Genomic DNA, 23823 nt, shown 5'->3' with positions numbered 1-23823 from the left:
AAGGTAGTAAAGGGAGAACTACTGCGATTGTGTTTCTGGTTCGCCCGGTCAAAAACCTCAGTAGAGAAAGCCAAAAACTGATTGTCATGGTATGGCGAGAGCTGGTTGGCTATTCAGTGAGTTAATGTAAATCTCTTGCGATTTTTTCCATACTACACGAAGGACTGTCTTTGGCTCGGTCATGCGCCTAAGGCATACCAGTTCGGACATCCACATGCACACCAGGGGCTAGTTCTTAGTCCCACCGTCAAACTCCTATGGCTAAGTGAAAGTGCTAAAGCCACAGTCTGATTGCCTAGTTCACTACGTGAATCACCTCCTTTACGGACCAAGATGTTGGGTCAAGAGTGATCACACGTTATTCCGAACACCCCTGTAGTATCTACGTGGGGGCTGAAGCCAACGACTGGCAAACTTTCAGTATAATAAACATACGGCCGCTCAGGAGGAAAGCCGTTCAGATAAACATCATAAATATATTACAAGGCCTTGGTTTATATTACAAAGCTTTGGTTTATACAACATCCAGGCAGTCCGGACACACTCACTCGAATATGATGTCCTTCGAGCACTGGCCCTCTATCAAGCGGACACCTTCCAGGACGTCTTCAAAGTAGTGCTCCGGCGTATGGTGGTCCTTGCCTCCGGGCGGACCTTCGACGGCCACGATGGCGGCCTTCATTTTGGCCCAGTGCATCTTGACACGGGCAAAGGCTAGCCGCGCACCTTCTATACATGACGATAGCTTGACCGCGTCAATACGGGGCAGTGCGTCAACAAGTCGCTCCACTAGGCCGAAATAGCTTCCCGGAACGGGTTTGGCTGGCCACAGCCAGACTATGACGTCCCGCATGGCTAATCCAGAAATCCTATGCAGCTCGACCCACTGCGCCATCTGGTCATTCAGCAGCGCGGGGCGTTCTCACGCCATGAATTGGGACCAGAATAGCTTCTCCGTCGCGTACCCCTCCTGGGCCCGGAAGAACTGCGCGGTGTCGGCGGCACTCTTCGGAAGATCCGCAAAGGCCTCTAGAGCACTCCATAATCACGTGAGTAAAACATATGTCTGATTGCCAAATTTACTCTGTAAGGGAAAAGGCTTACCAATCGCTATTTGACCGGCCTACTTAATCTCCTCACGCGCGGCTCGGGATTCGGTCCGCGCCTCCTCGGCCTCTTTAAGGGCCTTGGCAAGGCTAGTCGCCTGTGCTTTACCCTTCTCCTCTAGGGACTTGCACTTGTCGGCGGCGTCCTTGAGCGCATGCTCCACTTCAGTCACTTGCCCTTCGTATTGTAGCGGACATCCTGCTCGGACTTCAAGTCCTCGGCCGCCTTATCAGCAGCCGCCTTGTTCACCCTCGCCTGCTCTTGGGCCTGGGCAAGTTCACCCCTAAGGGCCTCAAACGCAGCCGCGCTGCCTGCAATCATACACATAGCAGCGCATGAGCTTTGACTCACTATCTGTGTATTAATACAGACATGAACGAAATGTTCTAAAAACATACCTTGTGCCTCATCAAATCTTTTGTTGATGCGGACGAGATCCTCATCGGCCAGCCCCAGCTTACACTCAAGTTCGGATACTTCGGTGGCCGGGGCGGTCGCCACTAACAGTGAAGCCTGCATTACAACATATAAACGTATATTATCTCCTGCGAAAATTATTGATCCTCTGTTCGCCCCCCTTTTTTAAAAAACAAAAGGGATGACCAGAGTCTCAGGGGCTACTATCTATACACAGGCATCTTTTTCATATGAAAAGAGGTCAGGGATATTACATTTCATACCTTGAAGCCTCTTAGTAGGCTAGTGAATGCCTCGTTTAGCCCGCTCTTGGTGGACTGAACCTTTTTAATCACCACACCCATCAGGGTGCGGTGCTCCTCCGTGATGGAAGCATGTTGCAGTGCCTCCATCAGCATGTTCGGCACCTCCGGATTAGCGAAGGTTGCCGCTGGAGTTGGTACTCCCCCCTCCTTTGATGGAGGTCGCTTATTCGATTCCGGAGCCACTTGGGTTTCCAGAATAGTGTTCGGCTGGTGACTAGACTGGTCCAGGCACCCGCCGTGAGCCCCCGAGGGGATCGTTCCCCCCGTGTTTTCGGCGGCCGAGGTATTACCCTCTGGCGCCGTTTTGGCGGCTTCCCGTACCACCCCATGCCAGGAGAGGCCCTTCGGGACAACACCTCGGTGTCGTCCGTGGCAATAGGCGGGGAGGATCGCGAAGGTGATTCACTCTCCATCATCCTCGGATCCAAAGAGTTCCCCTCCGGTGATTGTTGGGGAAGATCGCGGGCCGGGCTACACCATACAAAACGTCAAATACCATAATCATCAAAATTGAACTTATATACGGCATCTTCGGATACTTATGATTCGGCTAGGGGCTTCGGCCAGGGGCGCCACTTGGGAATGGCCTCGACGTCCGAGTTCGAGCCATCTGGGAGGGATATTTTCCCCCGTTTGGGCACCTCCGCCTCTGGATCTTCGGAGGCCGCCATTTTCTTCTTCTCCCCCTTCGGGGAAAGGTTACTGTCGGCTTCCTCCTCCTCTTCGTCCTCATCCTCCTCGGAGGTATGTGTTTTGGTCTCTCCGGACACCGCGTCTGAAGTACCTTGGCGGCGGAAGCCCTCTTTGGCTTCTAACAACCCACAAGTATAGGGGATCACAACAGTTTTCGAGGGTAAAGTATTCAACCCAAATTTATTGATTCGACACCAGGGGAGCCAAAGAATATTCTCAAGTATTAGCAGCTGAGTTGTCAATTCAACCACACCTGGAAACTTAGTATCTGCAGCAAAGTATTTAGTAGCAAAGTAATATGATAGTAGTGGTAACGGTAGCAAAAGGTAACAGTAGTAAAAGTAATGTTTTTGGTATTTTGTAGTGATGATAGCAATAGCAATGGGAAAGTAAATAAGCGAAGAACAATATATGGAAAGCTCGTAGGCAATGGATCGGTGATGGAGAATTATGCCGGATGCGGTTCATCATGTAATAGTCATAACCCAGGGTGACACGGAACTAGCTCCAGTTCATTGATATAATGTAGGCATGTATTCCGCATATAGTCATGCGTGCTTATGGAAAAGAACTTGCATGGCATGTTTTGTCCTACCCTCCCGTGGCAGAGGGGTCCTTACGGAAACTTAGGAATATTAAGGCCTCCTTTTAATAGAGAACCTGAACAAAGCATTAACACATAGTGAATACATGAACTCCTCAAACTACGGTCATCACCTGTAAGTATCCCGATTGTTGTCACTTCGGGGTTAACGGATCATAACACATAATAGGTGACTATAAACTCGCAAGATAGGATCAAGAACACTCATATATTGATGAAAACATAATAGGTTCAGATCTAAAATCATGGCACTCGGGCCCTAGTGACAAGCATTAAGCATGGCAAAGTCATAGCAACATCAATCTCAGAACATAGTGGATACTAGGGATCAAACCCTAACAAAACTAACTCAATTGCATGATAGATCCCATCCAACCCATCACCGTCCAGCAAGCCTACGATGGAATTACTCACACACGGCGATGAGCATCATGAAATTGGTGATGGAGGATGGTTGATGATGACGATGGTGACGGATTCCCCTCTCCAGAGCCCCGAACGGACTCCAGATCAGCCCTCCCGAGAGGTTTTAGGGCTTGGCGGCGGCTCCATATCGTAAAACGCGATGAATTCTTCTCTCTGATTTTTCTCTCCCTGAAACACAATATATAGAGTTGGAGTTGGAGTCGGAGAGGCAACAGGGGGCCCACGAGGTAGGGAGCGCGCCCTAGGGGGGCAGGCGCGCCCCCACCCTCGTGGAGAGGTGGTGGGCCCCCTGGCCTTCATCTTTTGCAGGTATTTTTCTTATTTTCTAAAAAGTGGCTGCGTGAAGTTTCAGGTCATTCCGAGAATGTTTGTTTCTGCACATAAATAATACCATGGTAATTCTGCTGAAAACAGCGTCAGTCCGGGTTAGTTCCATTCAAATCATGCAAGTTAGAGTCCAAAACAAGGGCAAAAGTGTTTGGAAAAGTAGATACGTTGGAGACATATCAACTCCCCCAAGCTTAAACCTTTGCTTGTCCTCAAGCAATTCAGTTGACAAACTGAAAGTGATAAACAAAAACTTTTACAAACTCTATTTGCTCTTGTTGTTGTAAATATGTAAAGCCAGCATTCAAGTTTTCAGCAAAGATTATAACTAACCTCAAAGTTTACTCATATCAATAGCATAATCAACTAGCGAGCCATAATAATAAATCTCGAATGACAACACTTTCTCAAAACAATCATAATATGATATAACAAAGTGGTATCTCGCTAGCCCTTTCTGAGACCGCAAAACATAAATGCAGAGCACCTTTAAAGACCAAGGACTGACTAGACATTGTAGTTCATGGTAAAAGAGATCCAGTCAAGTCATACTCAATGTAAACTAACAGTAATGAATGCAAATGATAGTGGTGCTCTCCAACTGGTGCTTTTTAATAAGAGGATGATGACTCAGCATAAAAGTAAATAGATAGGCCCTTCGCAGAGGGAAGCAGGGATATGTAGAGGTGCCAGAGCTTGGTTTTGAAATAGAGGTGAATAATATTTCGAGCGGTATACTTTCATTGTCAACATAACAACCAAGAGATGGCGATATCTTCCATGCTACACACATTATAGGCGGTTCCCAAATAGAATGGTAAAGTTTATACTCCCCCTTCCACCAACAAGCATCAATCCATGGCTTGCTCGAAACAACGAGTGCCTCCAACTAACAAGAGTCCTAGGGGGAGTTTTGTTTGCAATTATTTTGATTTAGTTTGCATAAATCATGGGACTGGGCATCCCGATGACCAGCCATTTATCTCGTGAGTGAGGAGCGGAGTCCACTCCTCGTGAGAATAACCTGCCTAACATGGAAGATACAGACAACCCTAGTTGATACATGAGCTATTTGAGCATACAAAACTTGATATTTATTTGAAGGTTTAGAGTTTGGCACATACAAATTTACTTGGAATGGCAGGTAGATACCATATATAGGTAGGTATAGAGGACTCATATGGAATAACTTTGGGGTTTAAGGGATTGGATGCACAAGCAGTATTCCCGTTTAGTATAGGTGAAGGCTAGCAAAAGACTGGGAAGTGACCAGCTAGAGAGCGACAACAGTCATGAACCTACATTAAAATTAATCAACATCCAATGCAAGCATGAGTAGGATATAATCCACCATGAACATAAATATCGTGAAGGCTATGTTGATTTTGTTTCAACTACATGCGTGAACATGTGCCAAGTCAAGTCACTTAAATCATTCAGAGGAGGATACCACCCTATCATACCACATCATAACCATTTCAATAGCATGTTGGCAAGCAAGGTAAACCATTATAACTCATAGCTAATCAAGCATGGCACAAGAAACTATGATCTCTAGTTGTCATTGCAAACATGTTTATTCATAATAGGCTGAACCAGGAACGATGAACTAATCATATTTACAAAAACAAAATAGGTCGAGTTCATACCAGCTTTTCTCATCTCAGTCAGTCCATCATATATCTTCATAATTGCCTTTCACTTGCAAGACCGAATAGTGTGAATAATAATAATAGTGCACGTGCATTGGACTAAGCTGGAATCTGCAAGCATTCAATAAACAGGAGAAGACAAGGCAATATGGGCTCTTTTGTCAGATCAACAATAATGCATATAAGAGCCACTTCAACAATTTAATTATGGTCTTCTCCTATCGACCCCCAAAGAAAAGAAAAGAAATAAAACTATTTACACGGGAAAGCTCCCAACAAGCAAAACAAGAACATGAATTTTGTTTGGGTTTTCTTTTTAATTACTACTACAAGCATGGAAAGTAAACTAACTAAAAGCTACAACTAATTTTTTTTGTTTTTCTTAAGGTTTATTAAACACACAAGAAGAAAGCATAAAAAGGAAAATAAACTAGCATGGATGATACAATGAAAAAGTATGAGCACCGACATCTAGCAATGAGTGTGTGAACATAAATGTAATGTCGGTGGGAAATATGTACTCCCCCAAGCTTAGGCTTTTGGCCTAAGTTGGTTTATGGCCATGGCTGGCCTGGCGGATATCCATAATAATAGTTGGGGTCGTATTGAGAGGAAGAAGAGGAAGACTCCGATTGCCACTGGCTGACAATCATCTCCGGATCACACTCGTAATTAGACTGTCGTGAAGGATCAACTTGTGGTTCCTGCTCTGGCTCCTCGGCTGATGCAGGGTTCCGGTAGGCGTGAATAGCCTTCAACGGAACAAGGTACGTGCCTGAAGATATATCAAACAAAGAAGGAGCAGGCAGGGTAATAGTCTCAGGATGATGTTTATTAAAGAACAATTGATATTTAAGCTCTCCTTCCCTATTCTTAACAATAAAATCATGTGCCACCATACTTTTATAATCTAGATAAGCACAAGGTAGCACCTTTTCTTCCTTCTCAAAATGCCTAATAGGTATGTTAAAATGTGTAGCTAGGCGTGAAGCATAGATGCCTCCAAAGATGGGGCCCTTGGTATGGTTCAGACTTAACCGTTTGGCAATAATACCACCCATACTAAAAGTGTTATCACTGTATAAGCCGTGCAGCAGAATAATAATATCAGGGACACTGAGGTTTCCATAGTTTCCGCATCCAATTAAGCAACGACTAGCAAATAATGCAAAGTAACGTAAAACAGGAAAAATGTATGCTAGTGATTCGTGCATCGGAAACCTTCCTTGTTTCCCCTACAGTGCTAGTCAATAAACCCCTCCACATCATCATGATGTCATTCTTCTGTCTTGCCCTCAAAAGGGGCTAAACAAATCCGACAAAAATCATAAAGTGACATCTCCTTATGCTCATCATATAAATGAAACTCCACCGTAGGTGGCGAGTTCCTAGAATGGAAATGAAAGTTTTGCACAAAGGTATTTGTGAGTAAGAGATACTGATCGCATTGGTCGTGGAGGAAAGCGGTGAGGCCTGCATTCTTAACCAATTCATGAAAATCTTCATAAATACCTGCTGCTCTCAAGAAATCATCAGAAGGCCATTCACATGCCCGAACCTCCGCGGTGCGAGGCAGATTATACTTAGGCTTTGGTGCCTTTTCCTTCGAGCTTTGGCTCGATGAGCCCCTCAAAAGTCTCCTCATCATTTTCTGAAAAATTCTGAAATTTTTAGTAACTTCAAAATAAAAGTAAACCAAACTCAATAATATTGATAGCAACTACTCCTACAAGTGCCTAGGGCCTATATCATGCATCAAAACTACTTTTGACCATATAAATTTGACATGCAAGCTCAAGAATAGGGTCACCTAAGCAGCAAAATTTTTCAATGAATAAAGCACTAGAACAAAAACTAATTGGACCAATGGAGGACTCACATACCAAGGAACAATCTCCCCAAGCAGTTTTGTGAGAGGTGCTTTGAGCAAGGAGATCAAAAATGGCAGCAAAACGAGCTTGGACTCGGGTTTGAGCTGGTTGTTCGTGTTTGTGGGAGGAAGAAGAAGTGTATGGGTGAAAGAATAAGTGGAGGAGGGCCACCGTGGGCCCATGAGGCAGGGGGCGCGCCCAGGGGGTAGGGCGTGCCCTCCACCCTCGTGGGCAGGTGGTTGACTCCCCTGCTGTGTTCTCAGTGCCAAATATTCTCAAATATTCTAGAAAAAATCATATTTAATTTTCAGGGAATTTGGAGAACTTTTATTTTCGGGGTATTTTTATATTGCATGGATAATCAGATAACAGACAGAAAAATATTTATTTTTATTTTATTTAATATAAATAACAGAAAGTAAAAGTGGGGTACAAAGGGTTGTGCCTTCTAGTTTCATCCATCTCATGGTCATCAAAAGGAATCCACTAACAAGGTTGATCAAGTCTTGTTAACGAACTCATTCCGAATAACATGGAACCGAAGAAATTTTGAATAACACTATGTTACCTCAACGGGGATATGCACATCCCCAATAATAAGAATATCATATTTCTTCTTGACAGTAGGAAGAGGAAATTCAAAACCTCCAAATATAATCGATGGAATTTTTCCAATAGAGTTGATACTATGAACTTGATGTTGTTTCCTCGGAAAGTGTATAGTATGCTCATTACCAGTAACATGAAAAGTTACGTTGCCTTTAGTGCAATCAATAACAACCCCTACAGTATTCAAAAAAGGTCTTCCAAGAATAATAGACATACTGTCGTCCTCGGGAATATCAAGAATAACAAAGTCCGTTAAAATAGTAATGTTTGCAACTACAACATGCACATCCTCACAAATACCTATAGGTATAGCAGTTGATTTATTAGCCATTTGCAAAGATATTTCAGTAGGTGTCAACTTATTCAAATCAAGTCTATGATATAAAGAGAGAGGCATAACACTAACACCGGCTCCAAGATCACATAAAGCAGTTTTAACATAGTTTCTTTTAATGGAGCATGGTATAGTGGGTACTCCTGGATCTCCAAGTTTCTTTGGTATTCCACCCTTAAAAGTGTAGTTAGCAAGCATGGTGGAAATTTCAGCTTCCGGTATCTTTCTTTTATTTGTAATAATATCTTTCATGTACTTAGCATAAGGATTGGTTTTGAGTATATCAGTTAATCGCATACGCAAAAAGATAGGTCTAATCATTTCAGCAAAGCGCTCAAAATCCTCATCATCCTTTTTCTTGGATGGTTTGGGAGGAAAAGGCATGGGTTTCTGAACCCATGGTTCTCTTTCTTTGCCATGTTTCCTAGCAACAAAGTCTTTCTTATCATAACATTGATTATTTGATTGTGGGTTATCAAGATCAACAGCAGGTTCAATTTCTACATCATTATCATTACTAGGTTGAGCATCATCATGAACATTATCATTAACATTATTACTAGTTTCAGGTTCATTACCAGATTGAGTTTCAGCATCATAAATATAAATATCATTTGGATTCTCAGGTGGTTCAATAACAGGTTCACTAGAAGCATGCAAAGTCCTATCATTTTTCTTTTTCTCCCTTTTAGAAGGACTAGGTGCATCTATATTATTTCTCTAAGAATCTTGCTCAATTCTCTTAGGCTGGCCTTTAGGATACAAAGGTTCCTAAGTCATTCTACCAGTTCTAGTAGCCACTCTAACAGCATTATCATTATTCTTATTACTCAATTCATTGAGCAAATCATTTTGAGCTTTAAGTACTTGTTCTACTTGAGTGGTAACCATAGAAGCATGTTTACTAATAAGTTTAAGTTCACCTTTAACATTAGCCATATAATCACCCAAGTGTTCAAGCATATTTGAATTGTATTTTAATTGTCTACCAAAATAATCATTAAAATCTTCTTTCTTAGCCATAAATTTATCAAACTCATCTAAGCATGGGCTAGCAAATTTAGTAAATGGGATTTCAGCTTTATCATATCTATAGAGAGAATTTACCTTTACTACCTGTGTCGGGTTATCAAGACCATGAGTTTCTTCAATAGGAGAAGGATTTGGATTATATGTTTCTTCAACAGGCAGTAAATTAAGACCATGTATTTCTTCAATAGGAGGTAAATTCTTAACATCTTCAGTTTTAATACCTTTTTCTTTCATAGATTTCTTTGCCTCTTGCATATCTTCAGGACTGAGAAATAGAATACCCCTCTTCTTTGGAGTTGGTTTAGGAATAGGCTCAGGAATTGGCTCCGGAGGTGTCCAATTATTTTCATTTGTCAACATATTATTCAATAGAATTTCAGCTTCATTCGGTGTTCTTTCCCTGAAAACAAAACCGGCACAACTATCCAGGTAATCTCTGGAGGCATCGGTTAGTCCATTATAAAAGATATCAAGTATTTCATTTTTCTTAAGAGGATGATCAGGCAAAGCATTAAGTAATTGGAGAAGCCTCCCCCAAGCTTGTGGGAGACCCTCTTCTTCAATTTGCACAAAATTATATATATCCCTTAAAGCAGCTTGTTTCTTATGAGCAGGGAAATATTTAGCAGAGAAGTAATAATCATATCCTGGGGACTACGAACACAACTAGGATCAAGAGAATTAAACCATATCTTAGCATCATCCTTAAATGAGAACGGGAATATTTTAAGGATATAAAAGTAACGAGTTCTCTCATCTTTAGTGAACAAGGTGGCTATATCATTCAATTTAGTAAGATGTGCCACAACAGTTTCAGAGTCATAACCATGAAAAGGATCAGATTCGACCAAAGTAATTATATCAGGATCAACAGAGAATTCATAATCCTTATCAGTAACAAAGATAGGTGAAGTAGCAAAAGTAGGGTCAGGTTTCATTCTAGCATTTAGAGATTGCTTACTCCATTTGGCTAATAACCTCTTGAGTTCATTTCTATTTTTGCAAGCTAAAATAGCGAAAGAAGCTTCTTGATCAAAAACATAACCCTTAGGAATAACAAGTGATTCTTCATCATCACTTTCATAAGTATCATCAGATTCAATATTTTCAATCTCTCTAGCCCTAGCAAGTTGTTCATCAAGAAAATCACTAAGTGGCACAGTAGTATCAGGCATAGAGGTAGTTTCATCATAAGTATCATGCATAACAAAAGTGGCATAATCAATAACATGCGACATATTAGAACGAATAGCAGAAGCAGGTGTAGGTGTCGCAAGCTTACTCAAAACAGAAGGCGAATCAAGTGCAGAGCTAGATGGCAGTTCCTTACATCCCCTCGTAGTTGAGGGATAGATCGTGGTTTTTGGATCTCTTAAGTTCTTCATAATGATAAGCAGATATATATCCCAAGTGACTCAAAGAATAGAGCTATGCTCCCCGGCAACGGCGCCAGAAAATTGTCTTGATAACCCACAAGTATAGGGGATTGCAACAGTTTTCGAGGGTAAAGTATTCAACCCAAATTTATTGATTCGACACAAGGGGAGCCAAAGAATATTCTCAAGTATTAGCAGCTGAGTTGTCAATTCAACCACACCTGGAAACTTAGTAGCTGCAGCAAAGTATTTAGTAGCAAAGTAATATGATAGTAGTGGTAACGATAGCAAAAGGTAACAGTAGTAAAAGTAATGTTTTTGGTATTTTGTAGTGATGACAGCAATAGCAACGGGAAAGTAAATAAACGAAGAAAAATATATGGAAAGCTCATAGGCAATGGATCGGTGATGGAGAATTATGCCGGATGCGGTTCATCATGTAACAGTCATAACCTAGGGTGACACAGAACTAGCTCCAGTTCATTGATATAATGTAGGCATGTATTCCGAATATAGTCATACGTGCTTATGGAAAAGAACTTGCATGACATCTTTTGTCCTACCCTCCCGTGGCGGCGGGGTCCTTACAGAAACTAAGGGATATTAAGGCCTCCTTTTAATAGAGAACCGGAACAAAGCATTAACACATAGTGAATACATGAACTCCTCAAACTACGGTCATCACCGGTAAGTATCCCGATTATTGTCACTTCGGGCTTAACGGATCATAACACATAATTGGTGACCATAGACTTGCAAGATAGGATCAAGAACACTCATATATTGATGAAAACATAATAGGTTCAGATCTGAAATCATGGCATTCGGGCCCTAGTGACAAGCATTAAGCATAGCAAAGTCATAGCAACATCAATCTCAGAACATAGTGGATACTAGGGATCAAACCCTAACAAAACTAACTCAATTACATGATAGATCCCATCCAACCCATCACCGTCCAACAAGCCTACGATGGAATTATTCACGCACGGCGGTGAGCCTCATGAAATTGGTGATGGAGGATGGTTGATGATGACGATGGCGATGGATTCCCCTCTCCGGAGCCCTGAACGGACTCTAGATCAGCCCTCCCGAGAGGTTTTAGGGCTTGGCGGCGGCTCCGTATCGTAACACAATGAATTCTTCTCTCTGATTTTTTCTCCCCGAAACACAATATATAGAGTTGGAGTTGGAGTCGGAGAGGCAACAGGGGGCCCATGAGGTAGGGGGGCGCGCCCTAGGGGGGCAGGCGCGCCCCCCACCCTCGTGGAGAGGTGGTGGGCCCCCTGGCCTTCATCTTTTGCAGGTATTTTTCTTATTTTATGAAAAGTGGCTCCGTGAAGTTTCAAGTCATTCTGAGAATGTTTATTTCTGCACATAAATAACACCATGGTAATTCTGCTGAAAACAACGCCAGTCCGGGTTAGTTCCATTCAAATCATGCAAGTTAGAGTCCAAAACAAGGACAAAAGTGTTTGGAAAAGTCTTTTGGACCTTTTTCTCCGGCGCCAGATAGGGCGCCGAGACCAGCATCCTCATTAGAAGAGGATCTGCTGGGTTTTCGGGCAATGGAGCTGGACATCTGATCCGTTTCGCCTTTTTTGTCCAGCCCTGTTTTATAGGATGGAATTGTCAGTGCACTCCCTCTTTTGATTAATGAACTATGTTATGTTCGGAAATGTAGCACTTACTGGGGAGGCCGGATGATTGCAGTCGAGGCCGATGTCCTCGGACGTCCCTGGCCACGACTTTTGAGTCTTGAAGAGTAGCTTCCAAATTGCTTCGTGCGTCATGCTGAAGAACCATTGCAGGGTCCTCGGCCATTCCGGATTGAACTCCCACATACGAAGAGACCGGCGTTGGCAGGGAAGGGTTCAGCGGATGAGCATCACCTGGATCACGTTAGTGAGGCTGGTGTTCTTCTCTATAATACTTTTGATGCACTTTTTCAGCGTCAGCACCTCGCCAGATGACCCCCAGTCCAGACCCTTGTTGGTCCACGATGCAAGCCACAATGGGGGCCCGGATCTGAAGACAGGAGCGGCCGCCCACTTGGTGCCGCGGGGTTCGGTGATGTAGAACCACCTCCCACTGCCATGCCTTGACGGTCTCTACAAAGGCCCCTCTGGGCCAGATAACTTTGGGGAGTTCTCTCACCATGGCGCCGCCGCAGTATGCGTGCTCCCCGTCAACCATCTTCGGATTCACGTTAAAGACTTTGAGCCACATGCCGAAGTGTGGGGGGATGCAGAGGAATGCCTCACACATGACGATGAACGCCGAGATGTGGAGAAAGGAGTTCGGCACTAGATCGTGAAAATCTAGCCCATAATAGAACATGAGACCGCGAACAAAGGGGTGGAGGGGAAACCCTAGTCCGTGGAGGAAGTGAGGGATGAATACAACCCTCTCACCGGGCTCTGGAGTAGGGAGGACTCGCTCTTTAGCAGGGAGCCGGTGTCTGATTTCCGCTGTCAAATACCTCGCCTCATGAAGCTCCTTGATGTCCTTCTGCGTCACGGAGGAGGCCACCCATTTGCCTTGAGAGCCGGATCCGGACATGGCTGGAGATTTTGCTAGGGATGGAAAGAATTGAATTTGGGTGCTGGAGCTCGACAGCGGATGGGCTGAGGAGGAAGAAGGCGTGGGGGTGAAAAGATGGGTCTGATGTCTACTACACAACCTTCTTCTTGTAGACATTGTTGGGCCTCCAAGTGCAGAGGTTTGTAGGACAGTAGCAAATTTCCCTCAAGTGGATGACCTAAGGTTTATCAATCTGTGGGAGGTGTAGGATGAAGATGGTATCTCTCAAACAACCCTGCAACCAAATAACAAAGAGTCTCTTGTGTCCCCAACACACCCAATACAATGGTAAATTGTATAGGTGCACTAGTTCGGCGAAGAGATGGTGATACAAGTGCAATATGGATGGTAGATATAGGTTTTTGTAATCTGAAAATATAAAAACAGCAAGGTAACTAATGATAAAAGTGAGCATTAATGGTATTGCAATGCTAGGAAACAAGGCCTAGGGTTCATACTTTCACCAGTGCAAGTTCTCTCAACAATAATAACATAATTGGATCATATAACTATCCCTCAACATACAACAAAGAGTCACTCCAAAGTCACTAATAGTGGAGAACAAACGAAGAGATTATGGTAGGGTACTAAACCACCTCAAAGTTATTCTTTCTGTTCGATCTATTCAAGAGTTCATACTAGAATAACACCTTAAGACACAAATCAACCAAAACCCTAATGTCACCTAGATACTCCAATGTCACCTCAAGTATCCGTGGGTATGATTATACGATATGCATCACACAATCTCAGATTCATCTATTCAACCAACACAAAGAACTTCAAAGAGTGCCCCAAAGTTTCTACCGGAGAGTCAAGACGAAAACGTGTGCCAACCCCTATGCATAAGTTCACGAGGTCACGGAACTCGCATGTTGATCACCAAAACATACACCAAGTGGATCACATAATATCCCATTGTCACCACAGATCAGCACGTGCAAGATATACATCAAGTGTTCTCAAATCCTTAAAGACTCAATCCGATAAGATCACTTCAAAGGGAAAACTCAATTCATCACAAGAGAGTAGAGGGGGAGAAACATCATAAGATCCAATTATAATAGCAAAGCTCGCAATACATCAAGATCGTATCACCTCAAGAACACGAGAGAGAGAGAGAGAGATCAAACACATAGCTACTGGTACATACCCTTAGCCCCGAGGGTGAACTACTCCCTCCTCGTCATGGAGAGCACCAAGATGATGAAGTTAGCCGCCGGAGAGGGATTCCCCCCTCCGACAGGGTGCCGAAATATGTCTAGATAGGGTTTCTGTGGCTACGGAGGCTTTTGGCGGCGGAACTCCCGATCTATTCTACTCTTTGATGTTTTTAGGGTATATGGATATATATAGGCGAAAGAAGTCAGCCAGGGGAGCCACGAGGGGCCCATGAGGGTGGGGGCGCGCCTAGGGGGGCAGGCGCGCCTCCCTGCCTCGTGGCCACCTCGAAGCTTCCCTAACGTCTACTCCAAGTCTCCTGGATTGCTTCCGTTCCAAAAATAACTCTCCCGAAGGTTTCATTCCGTTTGGACTCAGTTTGATATTCCTTTTCTTCGAAACACTGGAATAGGCAAGAAAACAACAATTTGGGCTGGGCCTCCGGTTAATAGGTTAGTCCCAAAAATAATATAAAAGTGTATACTAAAGCCCATAAATATCCAAAACATATAATATAATAGCATGGAAAAATAAAAAATTATAGATACGTTGGAGACATATCAACATCCCCAAGCTTAATTCCTTCGCGTCCTCGAGTAGGTAAATGATAAAAACGGAATTTTTGATGTGGAATGCTACCTAACATATTTATCCATGCAATTCTCTTTATTGTGGCAAGAATATTCAGATCCGAAAGATTCAAGACAAAAGTTTAATATTGACATAAAAATAATAATACTTCAAGCGTACTAACAAAGTAATCATGTTTTCTCAAAATAACATGGCCAAATAAAGCTATCCCTACAAAATCATATAGTCTGGCTATGCTCTATCTTCATCACACAAAATATTTAAATCATGCACAACCCCGATGACAAGCCAAGCAATTGTTTCGTACATGTGATGTTCTCAAACTTTTTCAATCTTCACGCAATACATGAGCGTGAGCCATGGACATAGCACTATAGGTGGAATAGAATGGTGGTTGTAGAGAAGACAAAAAGGAGAAGATAATCTTACATCAACTAGGCGTATCAATGAGCTATGGAGATGCCCATCAATAGATATTAATGTAAGTAAGTAGGGATTGCCATGCAACGGATTCACTAGAGCTATAAGTGTATGAAAGCTCAACAAAAGAAACTAAGTGGGTGTGCATCCAACTCGCTTGCTCACGAAGACCTAGGGCATTTGAGGAAGCCCATGATTGGAATATACAAACCAAGTTCTATAATGAAAAATTCCCACTAGTATATGAAAGTGACAAAATAAGAGACTCTCTATCATGAAGATCATGGTGCTACTTTGAAGCACAAGTGTGGAAAACTGATAGTAACATTGTCCCTGCTCTCTTTTTCTCTCATTTATTATTCATTTTTTCTTTTTTCTATTTGGGCCTTTTTTACGGAGTCTCATCCCGACTTGCAGGGGAATCATAGTATCCATCATCCTTTTCCTCACATGGGACAATGCTCTAATGATGACCATCATACTTTTATTTTCTTACAACTCAAGAATTACACCTCGATACAAAGAACAAAATATGACTCTATGTGAATGCCTCCGGCGGAGTACCGGGATTGCGATGAATCAAGAGTGACATGTATGAAAAAATTATGAACGGTGGCTTTGCCACAAATACGATGTCAACTACATGATCATGCAAAGCAATATGACAATGATGATGCGTGTCATAATAAACGGAACGGTGGAAAGTTGCATGGCAATATATCTCGGAATGGCTATGCAAATGCCATAATAGGTAGGTATGGTGGCTATTTTGAGGAAGTTATATGGTGGGTTTATGGTACCGGCAAAAGTTGCGTGGTACTAGAGAGGCTAGCAATGGTGGAAGGGTGAGAGTGCGTATAATCCATGGACTCAACATTAGTCATAAAGAACTCACATACTTATTGCAAAAATCTATTAGTTATCGAAACAAAGTACTACGTGCATGCTCCTAGGGCGATAGATTGGTAGGAAAATACCATCGCTCATCCCCGACCGCCACTCATAAGGATGACAATCAATAAATAAATCATGCTCCGACTTCATCACATAACGCTTCACCATACGTGCATGCTACGGGAATCAGAAACTTTAACACAAGTATCTCTCAAATTCACAACTACTCAACTAGCATGACTCTAATATCACTATCTTCATATCTCAAAACAATCATCAAGTATCAAACTTCTCATAGTATTCAATGCACTTTTTATGAAAGTTTTTATTATACCCATCTTGGATGCCTATCATATTAGGACTAATTTCGTAACCAAAGCAAATTACCATGCCGTTCTAAAAGACTCTCAAAATAATATAAGTGAAGCATGAGAGATCATCTATTTCTTCAAAATAAAACTACCATCATGCTCTAAAAAGATATAAGTGAAGCACTAGAGCAAATGACAAACTACTCCAAAAGATATAAGTGAAGATCAATGAGTAGTCGAATAATTATGTAACAATATGAAGACTCTCTAACATTTAAGAATTTCAGATCTTGGTATTTTATTCAAACAGCAAGAAAAACAAAGGAAACTAAAATGACGCTCCAAGCAAAACACATATCATGTGGTGACGAAAGAGGGGATGCCTTCCGGGGCATCCCCAAGCTTAGGCTCTTGGTTGTCCTTGAATATTACCTTGGGGTTCCTTGGGCATCCCCAAGCTTAGGCTCTTGCCACTCCTTATTGCATAGTCCATCGAATCTTTACCCAAAACTTGAAAACTTCACAACACAAAACTTAACAGAAAACTTGTAAGCTCCGTTAGTATAAGAAAATAAATCACCACTTAGGAACTGTTATGAACTCATTCTAAATTCATATTGGTGTAATATCTACTGTATTCCAACTTATGTATGGTTCATACCCTCCGATACTACTCATAGATTCATCAAAATAAGCAAACAAAGGAATGGGAGGATTTTCAGAAATGAGTTGCCTACCTTCAGATCCTGGAGGAGGAATTTTATTCATGATATTTCTCTTTTAGCTCATAGAATCAAGTGTAAATTTAGAAATAGTCTAACTTCTTGGATAGCCTCCCTACCTTAAACTCTCTTTGTAAGTAGACTATCCTCCCTAACCTTGTTTATTTTTTGTAACTTTGTATATATTTTACTTCTTGGCTTTAATAAAGGACTGTGAGGCTGTTGCCTTGCAGTATATAGTCAAAAAAGCAAACAACACATAGAAAACAGAATCTGTTAAAAACAGAACAGTCTGTAGTAATATGTATCAAACATATACTTCTGGAACTCATAAAATTCTCAAATAAATTGGTGGACCTGAGGAATTTTCCTATTAATCATCTGCAAAAATAATCAACTTAATCGCACTCTCCAGTAAAAAATGGCAGCTAATCTCGTGGGCGCAAAAGTTTCTGTTTCTTACAGCAAGATTGCAAAGACTTTCCCCAAGTCTTCCCAAAGGTTCTACTTGGCACAAACACTAATTAAAACATAAAAACTCAATCATAACAGAGGCTAGATGAATTATTTATTACTAAACAGGGACAAAAATAAAATTGGGTTACCTCCCAACAAGCGCTATCATTTAACGCCCCTATCTAGGCATGATGATTTCAATGATGCTCACATAAAGGATAAGAATTGAAACATAAAGAGAGCATCATGAAGAATATGACTAGCACATTTAAGTCTAACCAACTTCCTATGCATAGGGATTTTGTGAGCAAACAACTTATGGGAACAATAGTCAACTAGCATAGGAAGGCAAAACAAGCATAACTTCAAAACTTTAAGCACATAGAGAGGAAAATTGATATTATTGCAATTCCTACAAGCATATGTTCCTCCCTCATAATAATTTTCAGTAGCATCATGAATGAATTCAACAATATAACTATCACATAAAGCATTCTTTTCATGATCTACAAGCATAGAAATTTTATTACTCTCCACATAAGCAAAAGTCTTCTCGTTCGGAATAGTGGGAGTATCATAAGAAACTCGAATACTATAAATTGTTTCCACATTAAAGGAGTAATGTTCACAAAAAGGTAATCATAATCATGAAAAGTTTTATAAATATAATCATCACTACTTTTTATAGCATAAGTATCATCACAATAATCATCATAAGTAGCAACTTTGTTCTCATCATAATCGATTGAAACCTCTTCCAAGATAGTGGAATCATTACTAAATAAAGTCATGACCTCTCCAAATCCACTTTCATAATTATCACAATAAGATTCAACACCCTCCAAAATAGTGGGATCATTACTTCCTAAATTTGACACTCTTCCAAACCCACTTTCATCAATATAATCATCATAAGTAGGGGGCATGCTATCATCATAACAAATTTGCATATCAAAGCTTGGGAGGCTAAAAATACCATCTTCATTAAACATAGCATCCCCAAGCTTGGGACAAACATTAATTGCAGAAAATATATTCTCAAACATGTCATTCTCATCAAACATAGCATCCCCAAGCTTGGGCCTTTTCATATCATAAGCATAATCACTCTCATCATTAATAGTATGGATAGCAGCAATAGTATACCAATTATCATCATCAAAATGAGTAATAGGAGCAACATCATTTGGGAGGGATACATTTTTACCTCTGCTTCTCCATCTTTTCTTTTTCTTCTTCACATTATGTGTGGGTTCAATCCACTTTTTGGAGCTCCTTATTGATGAGATTGGTTGAATAGAAGGCTCCTCCTTGTTACCTGATTCATCATAAGAAATAATAGGAGAATATTGGGAAGTCTCTTCCCTTTCATTAGTATTCACTTCATCCTCTATTTGTTTTCTTTTCTTTATGTAATTGGCAATATATGGATTTTCAATGCAATTCACCGCACAATACATACAAATTTCTTCTAGATCAATATTGAGGAATTTCTCAAGGTTATATTCTGGAATATGCTTAGTTATATGTTTCATTTCTTCATAACACAAAAGCAAACTAAGTTCATTTTGATGTGCAAGGGAAATCAAATCATCACAATTTTTGGACACGATACGATCATGAAACAATTTGCATCGGAGATTTAAATGACCATGTTCATTGCAAAGTTCACAAGTATGGTGAAGAAATTTTAAATTTTCAGCAAAAACATCTAGCCTCTCTTGCAACCATTTAGTTTCTAAATATTTATGCCTCTTGCAAAATCTATCTTCCCTATTTGGTGTGTACATGCAAACTCTATGCACTCCACAAAAGTTGACATGCTTATAAGAGACATTTTCATCATGACCGGTGCAATCATCATTAGTACTATGGATATTCAAGGAGTTCATACTAACAACATTGCAACCATGCTCATCATTCAAAGATTTAGTGCCAAACATTTTATAGACTTCTTCTTCTAGCACTTGAGCACAATTTTCCTTTCCATCATTCTCACAAAAGATATTAAAAAGATGAAGTGTATGAGGCAAACTCAATTCCATTTTTTGTAATTTTATTTTATAAACTAAACTAGTGATAAAACAAGAAACTAAAAGGTTCGATTGCAAGATCTAAAGATATACCTTCAAGCACTAACCTCCCCAGCAACGACGCCAGAAAAGAGCTTGATGTCTACTGCACAACCTTCTTCTTGTAGACGTTGTTGGGCCTCCAAGTGCAGAGGTTTGTAGGACAGTAGCAAATTTCCCTCAAGTGGATGACCTAAGGTTTATCAATCTGTGGGTGGCGTAGGATGAAGATGGTCTCTCTCAAGCAACCCTGCAACCAAATAACAAAGAGTCTCTTGTGTCCCCAACACACCCAATACAATGGTAAATTGTATAGGTGCACTAGTTCGGCGAAGAGATGGTGATACAAGTGCAATATGTATGGTAGATATAGGTTTTTCTAATCTGAAAAATATAAAAACAGCAAGGTAACTAATGATAAAAGTGAGCATAAACGGTATTGCAATGCTAGAAAACAAGGCCTAGGGTTCATACTTTCACTATTGCAAGTTCTCTCAACAATAATAACATAATTTGATCATATAACTATCCCTCAACATGCAACAAAGATCACTCCAAAGTCAATAATAGCGGAGAACAAACGAAGAGATTATTGTAGGGTACGAAACCACCTCAAAGTTATTCTTTCTGTTCGATCTATTCAAGAGTTCGTACTAGAATAACACCTCAAGACACAAATCAACCAAAACCCTAATGTCACCTAGATACTCCAATGTCACCATAAGTATCCGTGGGTATGATTATACGATATGCATCACACAATCTCAGATTCATCTATTCAACCAACACAAAGAACTTCAAAGAGTGCCCCAAAGTTTCTATCGGAGAGTCAAGACGAAAACATGTGCCAACCCCTATGCATAAGTCCACGAGGTCAGGTAACTCGCAAGTTGGTCACCAAAACATACATCAAGTGGATCACATGATATCCCATTTTCACCACAGATAAGCACATGCAAGACATACATCAAGTGTTCTCAAATCCTTAAAGACTCAATCCGATAAGATAACTTCAAAGGGAAAACTCAATTCATCACAAGAGAGTAGAGGGGGAGAAACATCATAAGATCCAACTATAATAGCAAAGCTCGCAATACATCAAGATCGTATCACCTCAAGAACACGAGAGAGAGAGAGATCGAACACATAGCTACTGGTACATACCCTCAGCCCCGAGGGTGAACTACTCCCACCTCATCATGGAGAGCACCGGGATGATGAAGATAGCCACCGGAGAGGGATTCCCCCCTCCGGCAGGGTGCCAGAACGGGTCTAGATTGCTTTTTGGTGGCTATGGTGGCTTCTGGTGATGGAACTCCCGATCTATTCTGCTCTTTGATGTTTTTAGGGTATATGGATATATATAAGCGAAAGAAGTCGGCAGGGGAGCCACGAGGTGCCCACGAGGGTGGGGGGCGCGTCCAGGGGGGCTGATACGTCTCCAACGTATATATAATTTTTGATTGCTCCATGCTATATTATCTGCTGTTTTTGACATTATTGGGCTTTATTATCCACTTTTATATTATTTTTGGGACTAACCTATTAACCGGAGGCCTAGCCCAGAATTGTTGTTTTTTTGCCTGTTTTAGGGTTTTGAAGAAAAGGAATATCAAACGGAGTCCAAACGGAATGAAACCTTCGTAAACGTGATTTTCTCATCAGATAAGATCTAGGAGACTTGGACCCTCCGTCAAGAAAGCCACGAGGTGGTCACGAGGGTAGGGGGCGCGCCCCCTGCCTCGTGGACCCCTCGAAGCTCCACCGACGTACTTATTCCTCCTATATATATCCATGTACCCTCAAACGACCGGGGACGGAGCCAAAAACCTAATTCCACTGCCGCAACTTTCTGTATCCACGAGATCCCATCTTGGGGCCTGTCCCGGAACTACGCCGGAGGGGGCATCGATCACGGAGGGCTTCTACATCATCATCCAGGCCCCTCCGATGAAGTGTGAGTAGTTTACTTCAGACCTACGGGTCCATAGCTAGTAGCTAGATGGCTTCTTCTCTCTTTTTGGATCTCAATACAATGTCCCCCCTCTCGTTGAGATCTATTCGTTGTAATCTTCTTTTTGCGGTGTGTTTGTTGAGACCGATGAATTCTGGGTTTATGATCAAGTCTATCTATGAATAATATTTGAATCTTCTCTGAATTCTTTTATCTATGATTGGTTATCTTTGCAAGTCTCTTCGAATTATCAGTTTGGTTTGGCCTACTAGATTGATTGTTCTTGCCATGGGAGAAGTGCTTAGCTTTGGGTTCGATCTTGCGGTGTCCTTTCCCAGTGACAGAAGGGGCAGCAAGGCACGTATTGTATCGTTGCCATCGAGGATAACAAGATGGGGTTTTATCATATTACATGAAACTATCCCTCTACATCATGTCATCTTTCTTAAGGCGTTACTCTGTTTTTAACTTAATACCCTAGATGCATGCTGGATAGCGGTCGATGAGTGGAGTAATAGTAGTAGATGCAGAATTGTTTCGGTCTACTTGTCTCGGACGTGATGCCTATATACATGATCATGCTTAGATATTCTCATAACTATGCTAAATTCTGTCAATTGCTCAACAGTAATTTGTTCACCCACCATAGAATACTTATGCCCTTGGGAGAAGCCACTAGTGAAACCTATGGCCCCCGGGTCTCTTTCTCATCATATCAATCTCCATCACTTTATTATTTCTTTGCTTTTACTTTATTTACTTTGCATCTCTATACCAAAAATACCAAAAATATTATTTATCATCTCTATCAGATCTCACTTTCGTAAGTGACCATGAAGGGATTGACAACCCCTAAGTGCGTTGGTTGCGTTGAGCTATTGTTTTTGTGTAGGTACGAGGGACTTGAGCGTAGCCTCCTACTGGATTGATACCTTGGTTCTCAAAAACTGAGGGAAATACTTACGCTACTTTGCTGCATCATCCCTTCCTCTTCGGGGAAATCCAACGTTGTGCTCAAGAGGTAGCAAGAAGAATTTCTGGCGCCGTTGCCGGGGAGTCTGCGCAAAAGTCAACATACCAAGTACCCATCACAATCCCTATGTCCCGCATTACATTATTTGCCATTTGCCTCTCGTTTTCCTCTCCCCCACTTCACCCTTGCCGTTTTATTCACCCTCTCTCTCTCCTTCCTCCCTCTCTATTTGCCTCTTTTGCCCATTTTCTCTTTGTTTGCTCGTGTGTTAGTTTTCTTGTTTGTTGCGATGGCTCTTCATAGATTTGGTGATCTTCACCTTAAAAGGTTAGAGGAGATCGAAAACAACGTCACGAAGTTTATGGTTTTGCAATTTGAGCATAATAATTTCTTTAGAAATGAGCTTAAGGAACAAAAAAGTTTCATGAATTATATGAATAAAGAGCTCGATGATATGTCTAAAGAATTTGATGGTATAAGATCCCAAATTACCCATCTTGAAAAATTAACTGCTGCAATTTCGGATATGCAAGCTACCTTAGCCAATAAGATGGCTGCTAAACCGGATTCCTATGAAAATAATGATGAAGATCTAAAAGTTATTGATGTGTCCCCTGTTAAATCTTTGTTTTGCAATATGAATCTTGATAATGATGGGACTGAATATGATCCACCTTTACCTAGAAGGCGTTCTAAGAATTCAGAATTTGTTGATCTTGATGCTAAATTTGATAAAAGTGGGATTGAAGAAATTAAAACCCTAGATGTTGCTAAACCCACTATTATGGATTTCAAGGAATTTAACTATGAAAATTGCTCTTTGATTTATTGTATTTCCTTGTTGCAATCCGTGCTAAAATCTCCTCACGCTTATAGTCAAAATAAAGCGTTTACTAAACATATCGTTGATGCCTTGATGCAATCCTACGAAGA

The sequence above is a fragment of the Triticum dicoccoides genome, chromosome 3A, assembly GCF_002162155.2.
Source record: "Triticum dicoccoides isolate Atlit2015 ecotype Zavitan chromosome 3A, WEW_v2.0, whole genome shotgun sequence".
Lineage (NCBI taxonomy): Eukaryota > Viridiplantae > Streptophyta > Magnoliopsida > Poales > Poaceae > Triticum > Triticum dicoccoides.
The sequence above is the reverse complement of the archived record's forward strand: the minus strand, read 5'-3'. Positions refer to the sequence as shown.